The 17,715-nt window shown below is 38.4% G+C and overlaps 1 non-coding gene across 1 annotated transcript; it reads left to right on the forward strand.

The window, feature by feature from the left end:
• The first annotated feature begins 17,172 nt into the window (after positions 1-17,172).
• LOC123587065 lies at positions 17,173-17,274 on the forward strand. Its single transcript, XR_006707130.1, has one exon. It is a non-coding gene; the product is annotated as a U6 spliceosomal RNA (small nuclear RNA).
• Positions 17,275-17,715: the final 441 nt, after the last annotated feature.

Genomic DNA, 17,715 nt, shown 5'->3' on the forward strand with positions numbered 1-17,715 from the left:
CACAGTGCTTGCATCTCTTATGGTGAACACATGATACTTGGTTCCTGGATAAGCTCTTGCATGTATACATACTGAGAGGCTGGAGACAAGCAAGAACCGCCCTCCCCCCCCCCCCGCCCCCCGAACCTGTCTTCTCCACTACAGTTAGCACTGATTCCTTGAAGCTTTCCACCATGATCTACTAGACTACATGCTTTGGGGGAAACCCACTGCCTACTCACAGGTCCATGTAACACTCTTTCTTGTTGCCTCTTTGGCTTTCTCTTTGCCTAAGAGAGTGAAGCCACTTAGGACCCCTCTGAATTGGATTTTTCTGGTTGAAAGTTTATCTAAAGTAATAAATGGTTTGTTGTAAAGAAGCAGTAAGTCTACAACTAGAACACCTTTGGAGACTAAGGCTGACTTGGGGACACTGGAATAGAACACAAATGAGCAGACCATTCCACTAGCTAAGGGGGCTACAATCAGGCTTCTGAAGGTGGTGTATCACCTCAACTTCAAAATTTCTTTATAAAAAATTGAAAGGCCATAAACTCACATTTTACCTGAATTTCTTTTGCTCAAAATAGTGTGTTGTGATCTTTCTATTGGCTGAACCCTTCCCATTATGAAAAACAAAACAAAATCCTATTTAGCCATGAAAAAGAATGTAATCTTACCACTTGTGACAACATGGATGGACTTAGAGGGTTATTATGCTGAGTCAGAGACAAATACCATATGATTTCACTTATATGTGGAATCAAAAAACCCAATTCATAAATACAGAGAACAGATGCACCTGGGTGGCTCAGTCAGTTAAGTGTCTGACTTCAGCTTAAGTCATGATCTCCTGGTTTGTGGGCTCAAGCCCCTCGTCGAACTCTGCGCTGACAGCTCAGAGCTTGAAGCCTGTTTCAGATTCTGTGTGTCCCTCTCTCTCTGCCCCTCCCCGACTTGTGAGTGTACACTCTCTCTCTCAAAAATAAACTTGATAAACACATATAGAGAACAAACTACTGGTTTTTAGGAGGGAGGTGGAGGGATGCATGAAATAGGAGATTAAGAGATACAAACTTCCAGTTGCAAAATAAGTCATGGAAATGAAAAATGTACAGCATAGGCAATATAGTCAATACTGTAATAACTGGTAACCACACTTATGGTGAACATCTAGTAACGTATAGAATTGTCGAGTCTGTTGCACACCTGAAACTAATATAACATGTGAACTAAAATTAAAGAAAAATAAAATTCCATAAAATTGGTAAAATGCACTTAAAAGTGCATTTGACTGCTGATACAAGTCTCTTAATAAGTCTGTTTCCCTATCTGTGTAGAAGGGCTAGCAATATCCACTCCAAAAACTTCACAAAGGAAGTTGTGAGAAATACAGTTATAATATAGTAGGGGAAAAAATGTTAACTTGTTTGCTATTGGTAAGGCTTCCAGTCAACAGTAGGCTATTAATAGTTAAGTTTTGAGGGAGTTAAAAGTTAAACTTTTGACCACTTGGGGACAGCACCCCTACCCCTCTCATTGTTCAAGGGTCAACTAATATAAAAATTCTTTGTGAGCAATAAATCATAAAGGCTTGTCACATCCATTACCTTACTTAAATTATGCTTCAGAAATTAAGGTAGTTCAAAAGGGAAGCCATGATTTTCACTTTTTAAAAAATTCCATTCCCCAAAAACCATTGACTATTAAATTGATCCCAAGGGAATTGGAGGGCGAGAAGGACAGGAATTGTTTATTTTGATGTCTCCAAGAAGAATGACAACTAAAAGCAGTATGCATCTTGCTTCATTAGCCCTGTGTGTGAATTGGAGGGTAGAGAAGCTTCCTTGCTAGATGCTAACATTTGCTGATTGTTGCATCGTGTACCAGTTGTGGGTGGACAGTATTCAACACTCCTCAAGAGCTCTTGGTTCTGATTCAGATGCTTCCAAGAGCTACTAAAGCACCCTACACACTGAGAGTGCAGTCAGAGCTGGAAACCACTGCTCAGAGTGGCCATTGCACATGCTTCTACTGTATGTACTCTAATAGCAGACAGGAGCAGTAGGAAGCAAGGGGGCTCAAAGGTGTCTCCTGTAAGTCCATAAAGAGCCTGTATCCATATATGCAATTCATTGGATGCTGAGAAGCAACTTTTTCCCCAAAGTAACAGTTTATAATCATGACATTGTGGATAAAACATAAAACATTAAAAGAACATGAGGAAAAGACTGCTTCCACAGGCTTTTCTGAATCCCAGTTGGGCTTCTTCTGGCCTTTCCACATTCCAAGTGTTATCCACTCTCTTCAGCATTTTGGCTTGAGAACAGCTGATGAAAAAAAAGAATTGATTGAATTCAGAACAGTCTTTCAGATGGCTGGAATAATCAACAACCTCCATAATTTTAGTCTTAACTAAATGCGATGGAGCGCTTAGCAGCTCAAATGACTGCTCAGTTACTCCAGAAGGCAACTTGCAGCCATCTACAAGGTTGCTTTGTGCATCCAAAGGTCAGCTAGCTTATAGAAGAGAAGAAGAAAAGGCAATTGTAAGGGGATTAAATGATCACTCCTGATCTGTATTTAAATAAGTTCCTGCTGTTACTTGTTAAACAAGAAAAGGTTTGGAAGCTTCCATTTGTTAATGTTGTTCAAACATCTGCTATAGACATTCTACCAATTGGGCTTGGAGCCAGGGAACCAAACTGTGAATGCTGCTGAAAGTCAGAGGGGCCCAGTGAATTGCCTAGAGGAAATGTCCTGCCACAAACATCTGTAGTTTTTTTGGGTTTATTTTTCTCAGTTGAAAGGTCAGTATTTCTAGGGTTGCTGGGTCCCTCTACAATGGTCTAAAGTTTTAGGCAGTACCCTGGAATCACGTGGGAGCTTTAAAAAATAGTTATGTACATTTCATCCCCAGCCCCAGAATCTCATTTAATTGTGCATGACATTGTGATTTTTAACCACCCCCACGTGATTCTAATCTTCAGTAAGGCTTGAGAATGTTCTGAACGGAGAGAACTCGGTAGGTGAAAGATGTAAACACAGAGCCTCGCAATATAATTTAATTAAAGCAAATTTGGGCTCATTCTGATAAGTTTAGGCTGTTCTCTGAGCAATGGAAAATTTCTCACCAATCCCCTGCCCTCTTGCCTCCAGCCTCCCATCACTTTTCAAACATCTCATTCCTTTTTATTATATTCCGTACCTTTCTGTAAATGCACAACTTCTTTTTAATGTCTTTTTGGGGGGAATTCATCATATTTGATCTGATTTCTTTCACATTTTAGTTTGACTTCATCGATATTCCTGTGTTCATTCTTTGAAAAGGATTTCTTGGATGGTCCTTATTCTCCTGCTAGATTTATGTCATTTGCAAACGCTCTGCAAAATAATAGTTTGGGGAGCAGGAGGGCAAGGGGATAGAGCACTCTTATTCTTGTCATGAATAAGACAAGATACCTCCTAGGGTCACTGAAAGTCTCTTGGTAAACTTCAAATGTGAAAAGCCATTAATAGCTCTGCCTGATCTGCTGACTGCATTGTGAAAGGAGGTGAGCCTTCTGGTCTCCCGGTTTTCTTCTATCTGTCCCTGAGCAAACAGTGTGTACCACATAAGGTGTTATTTAGACCTTGATGTGTTACTTGGCAATAAAGGAGGAAACACATATAATTTGTTAGATAATCTATCACAGACGTACATACAAAGTCAATTAGGAAATTAAAAAGCTAATTCTAGTGCCAGTTATAAATATACCCAATGCCCTGTTTGAGTACACACTCAGGATCCACTTTAAGAAGGGCAGAGGTGAGCTCCCTCTCCTGGTGTTTTATTGGCCTTTTTTATAAGGATCCGAGGTGCAAGAGTGGATTTCAGACCTGTAATAGTTTCTGAGACCCAGCAAGCTTAGGATCAGAGCCCCAGCAAGGAAATAACAGAGAGAGATTAAGCATTAGACGCAGGAAGGGGCCCTTTTTCTGTTGTTTTTACATTCACTTGCACTTGAACAAAAGTTGTTTATTGTTTTAATAAAACTACACTCACAAATGTTGCCATGGCACGGATTCTGTCAGCATTTCCATTGTAACCTTTGCTTTCAGGGGGTTTTAACTCAGCCATAAAACTTCCTCTGGGTTGAAATCTGGCACCAAAAATAACTTGGAATCTCTAAGGCTCAGCCATGAAGGAAATAGTTGTGTGTGAGTGTGTGTTTATGTACCTTTAAAAAGAAATTCCTTAGACAGTTCTTAAAGAGACACCATAAAATATTTTCCCCCTGATTTAAGTGTTAAGTTTTTAACTCAAAATTTCATCTCTACCCTGTTAAAAGTGAATTCATTTAAAGCACTTTACTAATCAATGTAATATGGAGAGATCTTTCCCTTTACCTATTTGTCTCTCTTCCAGCATCCCTATAAAATAGATTGCTAGTTTCTGTGTAGTTAAATAAGTCCGGTTTCACTATTCTTTGGTCACAGCTTATCAATCTTTTGAGTAACACAAACTGTTTATACAATAGTTTCCACAACACAAACCATAAAATGCTTTGGCTTTTGAAATCTACCATCTGTTCATCTTTTCTCTTAAACATTTGTAAGAGGCATGAATTAAGTCAATAAAGAAAATGTCCTCAAGGGATTCAGGAGATGGGACAAGGTGGAAATTGGAAATAATTGGAAAATTCTAGTCTTATCTCTCCCCTTCTCCTAACTTTATATGAAAACCTTAGTAAGTTTCATAATACCTCTGGAAATAACATTTTTATCAAAAGGGTACATTTGGGTTGCATGGTCTCTTGATCCCTATACCTCTCTAAAATTTAAGAGTGTAAAGACATTTGGGGGAAATCCAAGACAGGCGGGGAAGGCAGGACCATACCTTGTGTGTGTGTGTGTGTGGCGGGGGGGGGGGGGGGGGGGTTGGTTCTAGTAGTTAGGGGAAGGATTCTATCTTAGCATAGCGAATCAGTGTCTTAAGCCTATGACTTTAAACCTGTTTAGGAGGTGAAGGCAAAGTTTCAACACCAAAGATGAATTTATGGCAACCAAGAATCCAACAATGTTGTGGGGAGGGTGTAGCAGAGCTGATCCTAGTAGTATAGTCCTAGGTAGACTATTCCTGAGATGATCTTGATCATGCCTCCTTTTATTTTGCTCACCTTCTTAAACATGGTTTGCCAGCATCTCCATCAGTGCAGTATCTGATATCCTTTTAATAAATTCCTTTTGTGTTTAATTTTATCAGAGTTAGGATGGCAATTGTTTGTAATGAAGCACCCTAACCAGAATAAATAGAGCCTGTACCAGCACAAATTATTTTCCTTAGGAAGTATGTAGAATCTTTCTTTTTAGAGTGTGATCCTTAGACCAGCAGTGCTGACATCACCTAGGAATTGGTCAGAAATGCAGAATCTCGGCTCCTTCCCCGGACCTACTGAATCAAAATCTGCATTTTAATGAGATTCCCAGATGGCTCATAGGTACATTAATGTTTGAGAAGCATTAACCTAGTGTAGCCCTCTGTTTGAAGCATAAAACTAAGTTTAGCATACACACTGAACTATAGATTATCACTCTTTCAGATATTACCGCCTCAAAATTTTTTCAGCTTAGTATCATACTTAAAGCCTTAAGAAAATGGAACATTATAATATGCTTGTGGGTCCCAGATGTTCTTTATCTTTGTATCTTTCTGGTATCTAGACACTAAAGAGGAGTTCAGTGGTTTTTAGTACATTGCTTTAGAATTCACAAATTTTCATATACAGTCATTTCTTAAATATTTACTTATTTATGTTATATCACTCCCAGATTACTTCCTTTTTCTAGTACTTACTATTTTTCAAAAGGACTAAATAGTCTCAGACATCCCTGGTGGCAGGCAGAATTGAAGATGCCAGGATTCTCACAGAGCAAGTCAGAGTGGAGCCAGAGAAATGTTGATTTCCATGCTATACTTGTCATCACCTGTGTAAATGGAGAAATGCGTATGTCATCTCCTTAAGATTCTTAATAATGCTATGCAAGTAGGCAATATCACCCCACTTTAAAGGTGAGGAAACCGAGAATCAGGGAGATTTGTATGTCTTCCCCACAACAACCAGGTAATTCCCAGACTCTGGTCTTCACATTCCACATACATCTCATTCTGTTATACTGCAGCCCTCCAAAAGAAGGCATGGGGCTGGAGCTCAGTGAAAAGGAACAGATGCTAATCGAACATGGAGGGCTCCTAAAATTAGAAATTCTCAAGCCATCGTTCTTGTGCAATGTCTTCATAGAAGGAACAAAAGAGGGCACCTAGGTGGCAGAGTTAGTTAAGCATCTCAGGTCAGGATCTAATGGTGCTTGAGCTCTCCTTTGGGCTTCTCTCTCTTTCTCTCTCTCCTTCCCTCCCTAACTTTCTCTCTCTGCCCCTCATGGGATTCTCTGCCCCTTGCTCACTTGCACCCTCTTTCTCAAAAGATAAAACTAATTAAAATAAAATAGAAATTCTGATATTAAAAAAGAACAGGAGACTTGGAGTCAAGAGACATGGGTCTTAATATTACCACAAACACTATTTGTGGAACGAGTAGTAATTTAGTCTAAATCAACATGTTCTAATCTACAAAAGGAAGATAACTATCACTGATAAGGGAATTTTGTAAAAAGTACTTTGAAAAACAGCAAACAATTATAAAAATTTAGCTGCAGCACCACTGTCAATTCTCGGGGCTGATAAATATGGCGTAATGGCCATTTTTATCTCAAAATTACAAATGATAAAGTCCTCTTAAAATTCACCATGCAGGGACATGGAGGAGAGGGAAAGACGACTAAGCTGGTCCATCACTAGAAGTGATTAAATGATCAGTCTTTTTTGTCTAAATATTCCAAATCTCGCCATTTTTCTGTCCTATCAGTTAATAAGAGATATCTATTAAAATCAGCTACTGTGTGAATTTGTCTACTCTTTTTAGTTCTGTCACGTTTTGCTATGTATATTTTGAAGCTATGTTGTTAGGTGCATACAAATTTAGAGTCACTATATCTTCTAGTGGAGTAAACATTTTATCATGATGAAAAGCTTTTTATCTCTGGAAACATTTTTGGCTTAAAGTCTACTCATCTGGTGTTAACTTAGCTCTATCACCTTTTTTTCAGTTAATTTTATCATAGTCAATGTATTTCTATGCTTTTGCTTTTAAATTTTTCTGTCGTCTTAAGTTTAATGGTATTCATCTATGCTTACATATAGTTTTTAAATCCAGACTGACAATATTTATCTTTATTCACTGGTATATTTTGTTTCATATATGCCATCCTATATTTTCTATATGTTCCTCCTCTTCCAGCTTTCTTTATCTCTTGCCTTAGATTTTATTTTATATATAATTACAAAAAAAATTTTAATGGAAAAATATTTATTGAAGTATAATTAACATAGTGTTAACTTAGTTGCATGTGTACAATATAAGGATCCAACAATTATATGCATCACTCAGTGTTCATCCTAATAAGTGTACTCTTAATCTCCATTATCTATTTCACCAATCCCCCACCCATCTCCCCTCTGGTAACCACCAGTTTATTCTATTTTAGACTCTAATTTTCTGTCTCTTTCTTTTGTTTCTTGAATTCTACACATGAGTGAAATTATATGGTATTTGTCTTTCTCTAATTTCCTTAGCATTCATAAACCCTCTACATCCATCCATGCTGTAGTAAATGGCAAGATCTCATTCCTTTTTTTTTTTTTAATTTTTTTTTCAACGTTTATTTATTTTTGGGACAGAGAGAGACAGAGCATGAACGGGGGAGGGGCAGAGAGAGAGGGAGACACAGAATCGGAAACAGGCTCCAGGCTCTGAGCCATCAGCCCAGAGCCTGACGCGGGGCTCGAACTCACGGACCGCGAGATCGTGACCTGGCTGAAGTCGGACGCTTAACCGACTGCGCCACCCAGGCGCCCCAAGATCTCATTCCTTTTTAAGGCTGAGTGATATTCAATTGTGTGTGTGTGTGTGTGTGTATACACATATATATACCACTTCCTCTTTATCCATTTATATAACCCTGAACACCTGGGTTGCTTGTTTCTTGACTACTGTAAATAATGCCGTAATAAACATAGGGGTGCATGTATCTTTTCAAATTCGTGTTTTTGTTTTCTTTGGGTAAACACTCATTAATGGAATGACTGGCTCATGTGGTAATTCTATTTTTAATATTTTGAGGAATCTCCATATTGTATTTCAAGGTAGCTACACCAATTTATATTCCTACCAACAATGCATAAGGGTCCTTTTTCTCCACAGCCTTTCTACACTTAATATTTCTTGTCTTTTTGATAATAGCCATTCTAACAGGTGTAAAGTGATATCTTATTGTGGTTTTGATTTGCATTTCCCTGATGATTAATGATGCTGAGCATCTTTTCATGTGTCTGTTGGCCATTTGTATGTTTTTAGAAAAATGTATATTCATAGGGTGCCTGCGTGGCTCTGCTGAGCTTCCAACTTCAGCTCAGGACATGACTTCATGGTTTTTGAGTTCAAGCCCCACATGGGGCTCTGTGCTGACAGCTCAGAGCCTGGAGCCTGCTTTGGATTGTCTCCCTCTCTCTGCTCCTCCCCCACTTGTGCGTGCATATTCTCTTTCTCTCAAGAAAAAAACATTAAAAATGTATATTCAAGTATATTATATATAATTTTGTCATATTTTATTTTTAATATACTTTCTATTAGCTTAGTAGTTATTTTACTTTTGTGTGTGTGTTTACTCTAAAATTGCCTTGTCAAATAATAGCCACTAGCCATGCATAGGTATTTAGATTTTCATTAAAGAAAGTTGTGTTGAGAGCACTGCAGAGGTTGCAATATCCATCCTTCGCTAAGGTAAATTAGTTGTTTTATCATTTTACATTAAACTTTACATTATCCTATTTACTCACCTCCATTTACTATTCATTTTAATTCAATATATATTTGAAGTACCACAAGATGCTATTATATAACCAGCTTTTATTCATATTTACCTGTGCCATCTGCCTTTTCTGTTACTCTGTTTTTACTATTTTCGCATTACTCTATCTTTTCATCCATCTTCCTTCTGCCGGAAGAATACTCTTAAGTGTTTCCTTTAGTGTGAGTGTACTGCTAAAGAAATTCTATTAATTTTGATTATGTAGAAATGCTTTTATTTCACTGTTTGAATAATATTTTAGCTGTGAATGGAATTCTAGGTTGGCAGTAACTTTATTTCAGTACATTGAAGATATTCTGTTGTATTATGGCTTTTATTTTTTCTGTTAGAAGTCTGCTCTTGGGGCTTGTTGTTGTTTCTCTGGAGTCTATCTTTTCCTACGTCTGCCTTTAAGGTTTTATATTTTCTGATATTTTAGTATGCTGTGCCTAATGTAATTTATTTTTTTATTGTAGATGCAGAGTCCAAATTCTTCTTAAGTTTTGTGGGGTTTTTGTGTTTTATTAGTTTTCAAAAATCTTCATTCATTACCTCTTCAAATATTGCATTAGCCCCACTTTTTCTCTCATTTAACTCTGCAACTTTCATGTTTGTAAGAATTTTCTAAATATCCCCTTAGTATTTTTTTCTTTTTGGTATTTTTCCACCCTTTTTTCTATTGTGCTTCAGTCTAAATATTTTCTTCTGGTCTCTCTTTCTATACTCTAATTCCCCTTTCAACTATCTCTAATATGCTATGATATCCATTTTATGAGATCTTCAGTTACTTAATATTTTTCATTCTGGAGTTTTTATTAGCTTTTTAAAATGCTTTCCTTTTTTTTTTTTTCAATATATGAAATTTATTGTCAAATTGATTTCCATACAACACCCAGTGCTCATCCCAAAAGGTGCCCTCCTCAATACCCATCACCCACCCTCCCCTCCCTCCCACCCCCCATCAACCCTCAGTTTGTTCTCAGTTTTTAAGAGTCTCTTATGCTTTGGCTCTCTCCCACTCTAACCTCTTTTTTTTTTTTTTTCCTTCCCCTCCCCCATGGGATTCTGTTAAGTTTCTCAAGATCCACGTAAGAGTGAAACCATATGGTATCTGTCTTTCTCTGTATGGCTTATTTCACTTAGCATCACACTCTCCAGTTCCATCCACGTTGCTACAAAAGGCCATATTTCATTCTTTCTCATTGCCACATAGTATTCCATTGTGTATATAAACCACAATTTCTTTATCCATTCATCAGTTGATGGACATTTAGGCTCTTTCCACAATTTGGCTATTGTTGAGAGTGCTGCTATAAACATTGGAGTACAAGTGCCCGTATGCATCAGTACTCCTGTATCCCTTGGGTAAATTCCTAGCAGTGCTATTGCTGGGTCATAGGGTAGGTCTATTTTTAATTTTCTGAGGAACCTCCACACTGCTTTCCAGAGTGGCTGCACCAATTTGCATTCCCACCAACAGTACAAGAGGGTTCCCGTTTCTCCACATCCTCGCCAGCATCTATAGTCTCCTGATTTGTTCATTTTGGCCACTCTGACTGGCGTGAGGTGATATCTGAGTGTGGTTTTGATTTGTATTTCCCTGATAAGGAGTGACGTTGAACATCTTTTCATGTGCCTGTTGGCCATCTGGATGTCTTCTTTAGAGAAGTGTCTATTCATGTTTTCTGCCCATTTCTTCACTGGGTTATTTGTTTTTCGGGTGTGGAGTTTGGTGAGCTCTTTATAGATTTTGGATACTAGCCCTTTGTCTGATAGGTCATTTGCAAATATCTTTTCCCATTCCGTTGGTTGCCTTTTAGTTTTGTTGGTTGTTTCCTTTGCTGTGCAGAAGCTTTTTATCTTCATAAGGTCCCAGTAATTCATTTTTGCTTTTAATTCCCTTCCTTTGGGGATGTGTCGAGTAAGAGATTTCTATGGCTGAGGTCAGAGAGGTCTTTTCCTGCTTTCTCCTCTAGGGTTTTGATGGTTTCCTGTCTCACATTCAGGTCCTTTATCCATTTTGAGTTTATTTTTGTGAATGGTGTGACAAAGTGGTCTAGTTTCAACCTTCTGCATGTTGCTGTCCAGTTCTCCCAGCACCATTTGTTAAAGAGGCTGTCTTTTTTCCATTGGATGTTCTTTCCTGCTTTGTCAAAGATGAGTTGGCCATACGTTTGTGGGTCTAGTTCTGGGGTTTCTATTCTATTCCATTGGACTATGTGTCTGTTTTTGTGCCAATACCATGCTGTCTTGTTGATTACAGCTTTGTAGTAGAGGCTAAAATCTGGGATTGTGATGCCTCCTGCTTTGGTCTTCTTCTTCAAAATTACTTTGGCTATTCGGAGCCTTTTGTGATTCCATATGAATTTTAGGATTGCTTGTTCTAGTTTCGAGAAGAATGCTGGTGCAATTTTGATTGGGATTGCATTGAATGTGTAGATAGCTTTGGGAAGTATTGACATTTTGACAATATTTATTCTTCCAATCCATGAGCAGGGAATGTCTTTCCATTTCTTTATATCTTCTTCAACTACCTTCATAAGCTTTCTATAGTTTTCAGCATACAGATCCTTTACATCTTTGGTTAGATTTATTCCTAGGTATTTTATGCTTCTTGGTGCAATTGTGAATGGGATCAGTTTCTTTATTTGTCTTTCTGTTGCTTCATTATTAGTGTATAAGAATGCAACTGATTTCTGTACATTGATTTTGTATCCTGCAACTTTGCTGAATTCATGTATCAGTTCTACCAGACTTTTGGTGGAGTCTATCGGATTTTCCATGTATAATATCATGTCATCTGCAAAAAGCGAAAGCTTGACTTCATCTTTGCCAATTTTGATGCCTTTGATTTCCTTTTGTTGTCTGATTGCTGATGCTAGAACTTCCAGCACTATGTTAAACAACAGCGGTGAGAGTGGGCATCCCTGTCGTGTTCCTGATCTCAGGGAAAAAGCTCTCAGTTTTTCCCCATTGAGGATGATGTTAGCTGTGGGCTTTTCATAAATGGCTTTTATGATCTTTAAGTATGTTCCTTCTATCCCGACTCTCTCAAGGGTTTTTATTAAGAAACGGTGCTGGATTTTGTCAAAAGCCTTTTCTGCATCGATTGACAGGATCATATGGTTCTTCTCTTTTTTTTTTTTTATTAATGTGATGTATCATGTTGATTGATTTGCAGATGTTGAACCAGCCCTGCATCCCAGGAATGAATCCCACTTGATCATGGTGAATAATTCTTTTTATATGCTGTTGAATTCAATTTGCTAGTATCTTATTGAGAATTTTTGCATCCATATTCATCAGGGATATTGGCCTGTAGTTCTCTTTTTTTATTGGGTCTCTGTCTGGTTTTGGAATCAAAGTAATACTGGCTTCATAGAATGAGTCTGGAAGTTTCCCTTCCCTTTCTATTTCTTGGAATAGCTTGAGAAGGATAGGTATTATCTCTGCTTTAAACGTCTGGTAGAACTCCCCTGGGAAGCCATCTGGTCCTGGGCTCTTATTTGTTGGGAGATTTTTGATAACCGGTTCAATTTCTTCACTGGTTATGGGTCTGTTCAAGCTTTCTCTTTCCTCCTGATTGAGTTTTGGAAGAGTGTGGGTGTTCAGGAAATTGTCCATTTCTTCCAGGTTGTCCAATTTGTTGGCATATAATTTTTCATAGTATTCCCTGATAATTGTTTGTATCTCTGAGGGATTGGTTGTAATAATTCCATTTTCATTCATGATTTTATCTATTTGGGTCATCTCCCTTTTCTTTTTGAGAAGCCTGGCTAGAGGTTTGTCAATTTTGTTTATTTTTTCAAAAAACCAACTCTTGGTTTCGTTGATCTGCTCTACCGTTTTTTTAGATTCTATATTGTTTATTTCTGCTCTGATCTTTATTATTTCTCTTCTTCTGCTGGGTTTAGGCTGCCTTTGCTGTTCTGCTTCTATTTCCTTTAGGTGTGCTGTTAGATTTTATATTTGGGATTTTTCTTGTTTCTTGAGATAGGCCTGGATTGCAATGTATTTTCCTCTCAGGACTGCCTTTGCTGCATCCCAAAGCGTCTGGATTGTTGTATTTTCATTTTCGTTTGTTTCCATGTATTTTTTAATTTCTTTAATTGCCTGGTTGACCCACTCATTCGTTAGTAGGGTTTTCTTAACCTCCATGCTTTTGGAGGTTTTCCAGACTTTTTCCTGTGGTTGATTTCAAGCTTCATAGCATTGTGGTCTGAAAGTATGCTTGGTATAATTTCAATTCTTGTAAACTTATGAAGGGTTGTTTTGTGACCCAGTATATGATCTATCTTGGAGAATGTTCCATGTGCACTCAAGAAGAAAGTATATTCTGTTGCTTTGGGATGCAGAGTTCTAAATATATCTGTCAAGTCCATCTGATCCAATGTATCATTCAGGGCCCTTGTTTCTTTATTGACCGTGTGTCTAGATGATCTATCCATTTCTGTAAGTGGAGTGTTAAAGCCCCCTGCAATTACCACATTCTTATCAATAAGGTTGCTTATGTTTATGAGTAATTGTTTTATATATTTGGGGTCTCCGGTATTCGGCGCATAGACATTTATAATTGTTAGCTCTTCCTGGTGGATAGACCCTGTAACTATTATATAATGCCCTTCTTCATCTCTTGTCACAGCCTTTAATTTAAAGTCTAGTTTGTCTGATATAAGTATGGCTACTCCAGCTTTCTTTTGGCTTCCAGTAGCATGATAAACAGTTCTCCATCCCCTCACTCTCAATCTAAAGGTGTCCTCAGATCTAAAATGAGTCTCTTGTAGACAGCAAATAGATGGGTCTTGTTTTTTTATCCATTCTGATACCCTATGTCTTTTGGTTGGCGCATTTAATCCAATTACATTCAGTGTTATTATAGAAAGATACGGGTTTAGAGTCATTGTGATATCTGTATGTTTTATGCTTGTAGTGATGTCTCTGGTACTTTGTCTCACAGGATCCCCCTTAGGATCTCTTGTAGGGCTGGTTTAGTGGTGACAAATTCCTTCAGTTTTTGTTTGTTTGGGAAGACCTTTATCTCTTCTTCTATTCTAAATGACAGACTTGCTGGATAAAGGATTCTCGGCTGCATATTTTTGCTGTTTAGCATACTGAAAATCTCATGCCAATCCTTTCTGGCCTGCCAGGTTTCAAAAGAGAGATCAGTCACGAGTCTTATAGGTCTCCCTTTATATGTGAGGGCACGTTTACCCCTTGCTGCTTTCAGAATTTTCTCTTTATCCTTGTATTTTGCCAGTTTCACTATATGTCGTGCAGAGGATCGATTCAAGTTACATCTGTGCCTCTTGGATTTCAATGCCTTTTTCCTTCCCCAGTTCAGGGAAGTTCTCAGCTATAATTTCTTCAAGTACCCCTTCTGCACCTTTCCCTCTCTCTTCCTCCTCTGGGATACCAATTATGCGTATATTATTTCTTTTTAGTGTATCACTTAGTTCTCTAATTTTCCCCTCATACTCCTGGATTTTTTTATCTCTTTTTCTCAGCTTCCTCTTTTTCCATAACTTTATCTTCTAGTTCACCTATTCTCTCCTCTGCCTCTTCAAGCCGAGCTGTCGTCGTTTCCATTTTGTTTTGCATTTCGTTTAAAGCATTTTTCAGCTCCTTGTGACTGTTCCTTAGTCCCTTGATCTCTGTAGCAAGAGATTCTCTGCTGTCTTCTATACTGTTTTCAAGCCCGGCGATTAATTTTATGACTATTATTCTAAATTCACTTTCTGTTATATTATTTAAATCCTTTTTGATCAGTTCATTAGCTGTTGTTATTTCCTGGAGATTCTTCTGAGGGGAATTCTTCCGTTTGGTCATTTTGGATAGTCCCTGGCGTGGTGAGGACCTGCAGGGCACTTCCCCTGTGCTGTGGTGTATAACTGGAGTTGGTGGGCGGGGCCGCAGTCAGATCTGATGTCTGCCTCCAGCCCACCCCTGGGACCACAGCCAGACTGGTGTGTGCCTTCTTTTCCCCTCTCCTAGGGGCGGGATTCACTGTGGGGTGGCGTGGCCCGTCTGGGCTACTTGCACACTGCCAGGCTTGTGGTGCTGGGGATCTGGCGTATTAGCTGGGGTGGGTAGGCAAGGTGCACGGGGGCAGGAGGGGCAGGCTTAGCTCGCTTCTCCTTAGGTGATCGACTTCAGGAGGATTGACTCCTTGCACAGGATCGACTCCTGTGGCAGCGGGAGGGAATCAGATCTGCTGCCGGAGGTTTGGCTCTGCAGAAGCACAGAGTTGGGTGTTTGCGTGGAGCGAGCAAGTTCCCTGGCAGGAACTGGTTCCCTTTGGGATTTTGGCTGGGGGATGGGTGAAGGAGATGGCCCTGGCGAGCGCCTTTGTTCCCCACCAAACTGAGCTCTGTCGTCCGGGGACTCAGCAGCTCTCCTTCCCTCTGTCCTCCAGCCTTCCCGCTTTCCAAGCAGAGCTGTTAACTTATGACCTCCCAGACGCTAAGTCACGCTTGCTCTTGGAACACACTCCGTCCAGCCCCTCCGCTTTTGCCAGCCAGACTCGGGGGCTCTGCTTGGCCGGCAGGCTGCCCCTCCGCCCCGGCTCCCTCCCGCCAGTCCGTGGAGCGTGCACTGCCTCGCCGCCCTTCCTACCCTCTTCCATGGGCCTCTCGACTGCGCTTGGCTCTGGAGACTCCGTTCTGCTAATCCTCTGGCGGTTTTCTGGGTTAGTTAGGCAGGTGTAGGTGGAATCTAAGTGATCAGCAGGACGCGCGGTGAGCCCAGCATCCTCCTATGCCGCCATCTTCCGCTCCCCTTAAAATGCTTTTCAATCCTTTGCTAAAATTTCCAAATTTTGGTTTATTGTCTTGAATATATTAAATGTAAATTCCAGGTCCATTAACTATTATTCATGTGTCCTGAGTCTGACTTTATTAGCAGTTATTTTTCTTGGTTTTGAATTTTATCTCCTCAGATAATCATTTAATCACTTCAGTTGTTTCTGAAGCTAAATAAATTATCCTTATTTTAATATGGATTAGAATTTTATTCACAACCAAATTAATTCCTTTTAGAACTTAATCTTTTGTATTTTAAAGCATACCTTTAGGTAATTTCTCCATCTGCTTTGCAAAAGTCTATAAAAGTAAGCAATTCATCTAGCATATGTATTCTCTCTGATTTATGTTCTCAGTATCAATAACTAGGAAAAAACAAATGCCTTGTGAATGTTACTTTATCTGTTCAGATAGGCTTTACATTAACGCTATTTGCTACAACCTTACATATATTTTCAAGACATTTGTCACATTTTGAAAATTTTAGACTCTATCCTATAATTTTTTTCTTAACAAATAAAAATATCTACCCTGAGTAGCCCTAGCATTATGGTGAATAAAAAAAAAAAAAAAAAAAAAAAAAAAAAAAAAAGATCTGCAGTTAGCATTAAGGTAGATTTTCACTGTGGGATGAAAAATTTTAATTGTTCTTAATGACTTCCTTTTATATGAAATATCATTAGTTTTAAAGATTTCACTTTTTTATTATTTGAAAAACAGAAAATATATACTAAGAACCTTTTTTGAGGAAAAAGAGAAAGTTCTCCAAATCAATTCTTCTGGCACATGAAACATTTCATAGTACCTAATCTGATTTTATACAATTACCTACATTTTCTCTTTGAACAACTTACCTTTGCTCTTTGGAAATCCCTGGAAAAATCAAAGAATACAATACAAGGAGGGACCATCACTGAACATCAAGGTCAATAACCATGACATAACAATCTACATTTTGTGGCAAAGTTCCTTATAAACTAGTCTTCTTCTGGCTCATTTTTTTACTTGATCTCTATCACCAAACTTCCTCTGATTTTTCCTTTCCAATTTTGTCTTAAATCTGCAAATTCCCTAGTGCAAAGATTTGATTTTCTGAATTTAGGGTTTCACACTCTCACTCAACTATTCATATACCGTACACAGTTCCCATTGTGAAGGGAAAATGAAAAGAGCCATTTCCTTGGACTTTATGCCTTTAGGAGCTCTTATAGCCCTTTTATAAAGTAAAAGACAGCTTGACCTAATAATATGTGTATTTTCTCCTCCTGCACTAAAATTCTTTCCTCTTCATTTCTCCTGCCACCACTTTGAGTGACTTTCCACTCCATTGTCTTTTCTTTGTATTGCATACTGCCACTTTTAAAAATTCACTTTTATCCTTAACTAATGTGATAAGTCTTTCTTCCCTTGTACACATTGTCTCTCAGCTATATAATAATAAACTATTCTTATGCTCACTTTGACAGCACATGTACTAAAATTGAAATGATAGAAGATTAGCATGGCCCAGCACAAGGGTGACATGCAAATTCATGAAGTATTTCACATTTGGGGGGGGGGGATAGAGAAAAATAAAGTATTCTGATTATTTTTGCTTCCTGAACCTTCTTTTCCTATACCTTTCTAATTGTAAATCTGGGCAATTGGAGAAAATTTTGCCTCCCTTACAAAGTTTCTCAACATACTTAAATTCTACCTATGTACATGTCTCATTATATGCTTTTTAGAGCCAGCATATTAACATATTTGAGGTGCTCACCAATTATTTGTTGAATGAATATTTCTACTGCCCAAGTGAAGTATTTTATACAATAACAAAATATTTAGACCAGTCCCTCTAACTCTCAAATTTACCTTTACACTTAGAATTTGCCAATATATTAATCAACTAAATTGTAACACTGAATTGTTTAAGCTATCTCTAGCAGCTATTGGATTTCTGCATGAGGCACAGTTTCCTAACAAAGGTATTCTAGCAAAGTAACCAATCTGT

This window comes from Leopardus geoffroyi, chromosome C3 (assembly GCF_018350155.1).
Source record: "Leopardus geoffroyi isolate Oge1 chromosome C3, O.geoffroyi_Oge1_pat1.0, whole genome shotgun sequence".
In the NCBI taxonomy this organism is placed as follows: Eukaryota; Metazoa; Chordata; class Mammalia; order Carnivora; family Felidae; genus Leopardus; species Leopardus geoffroyi.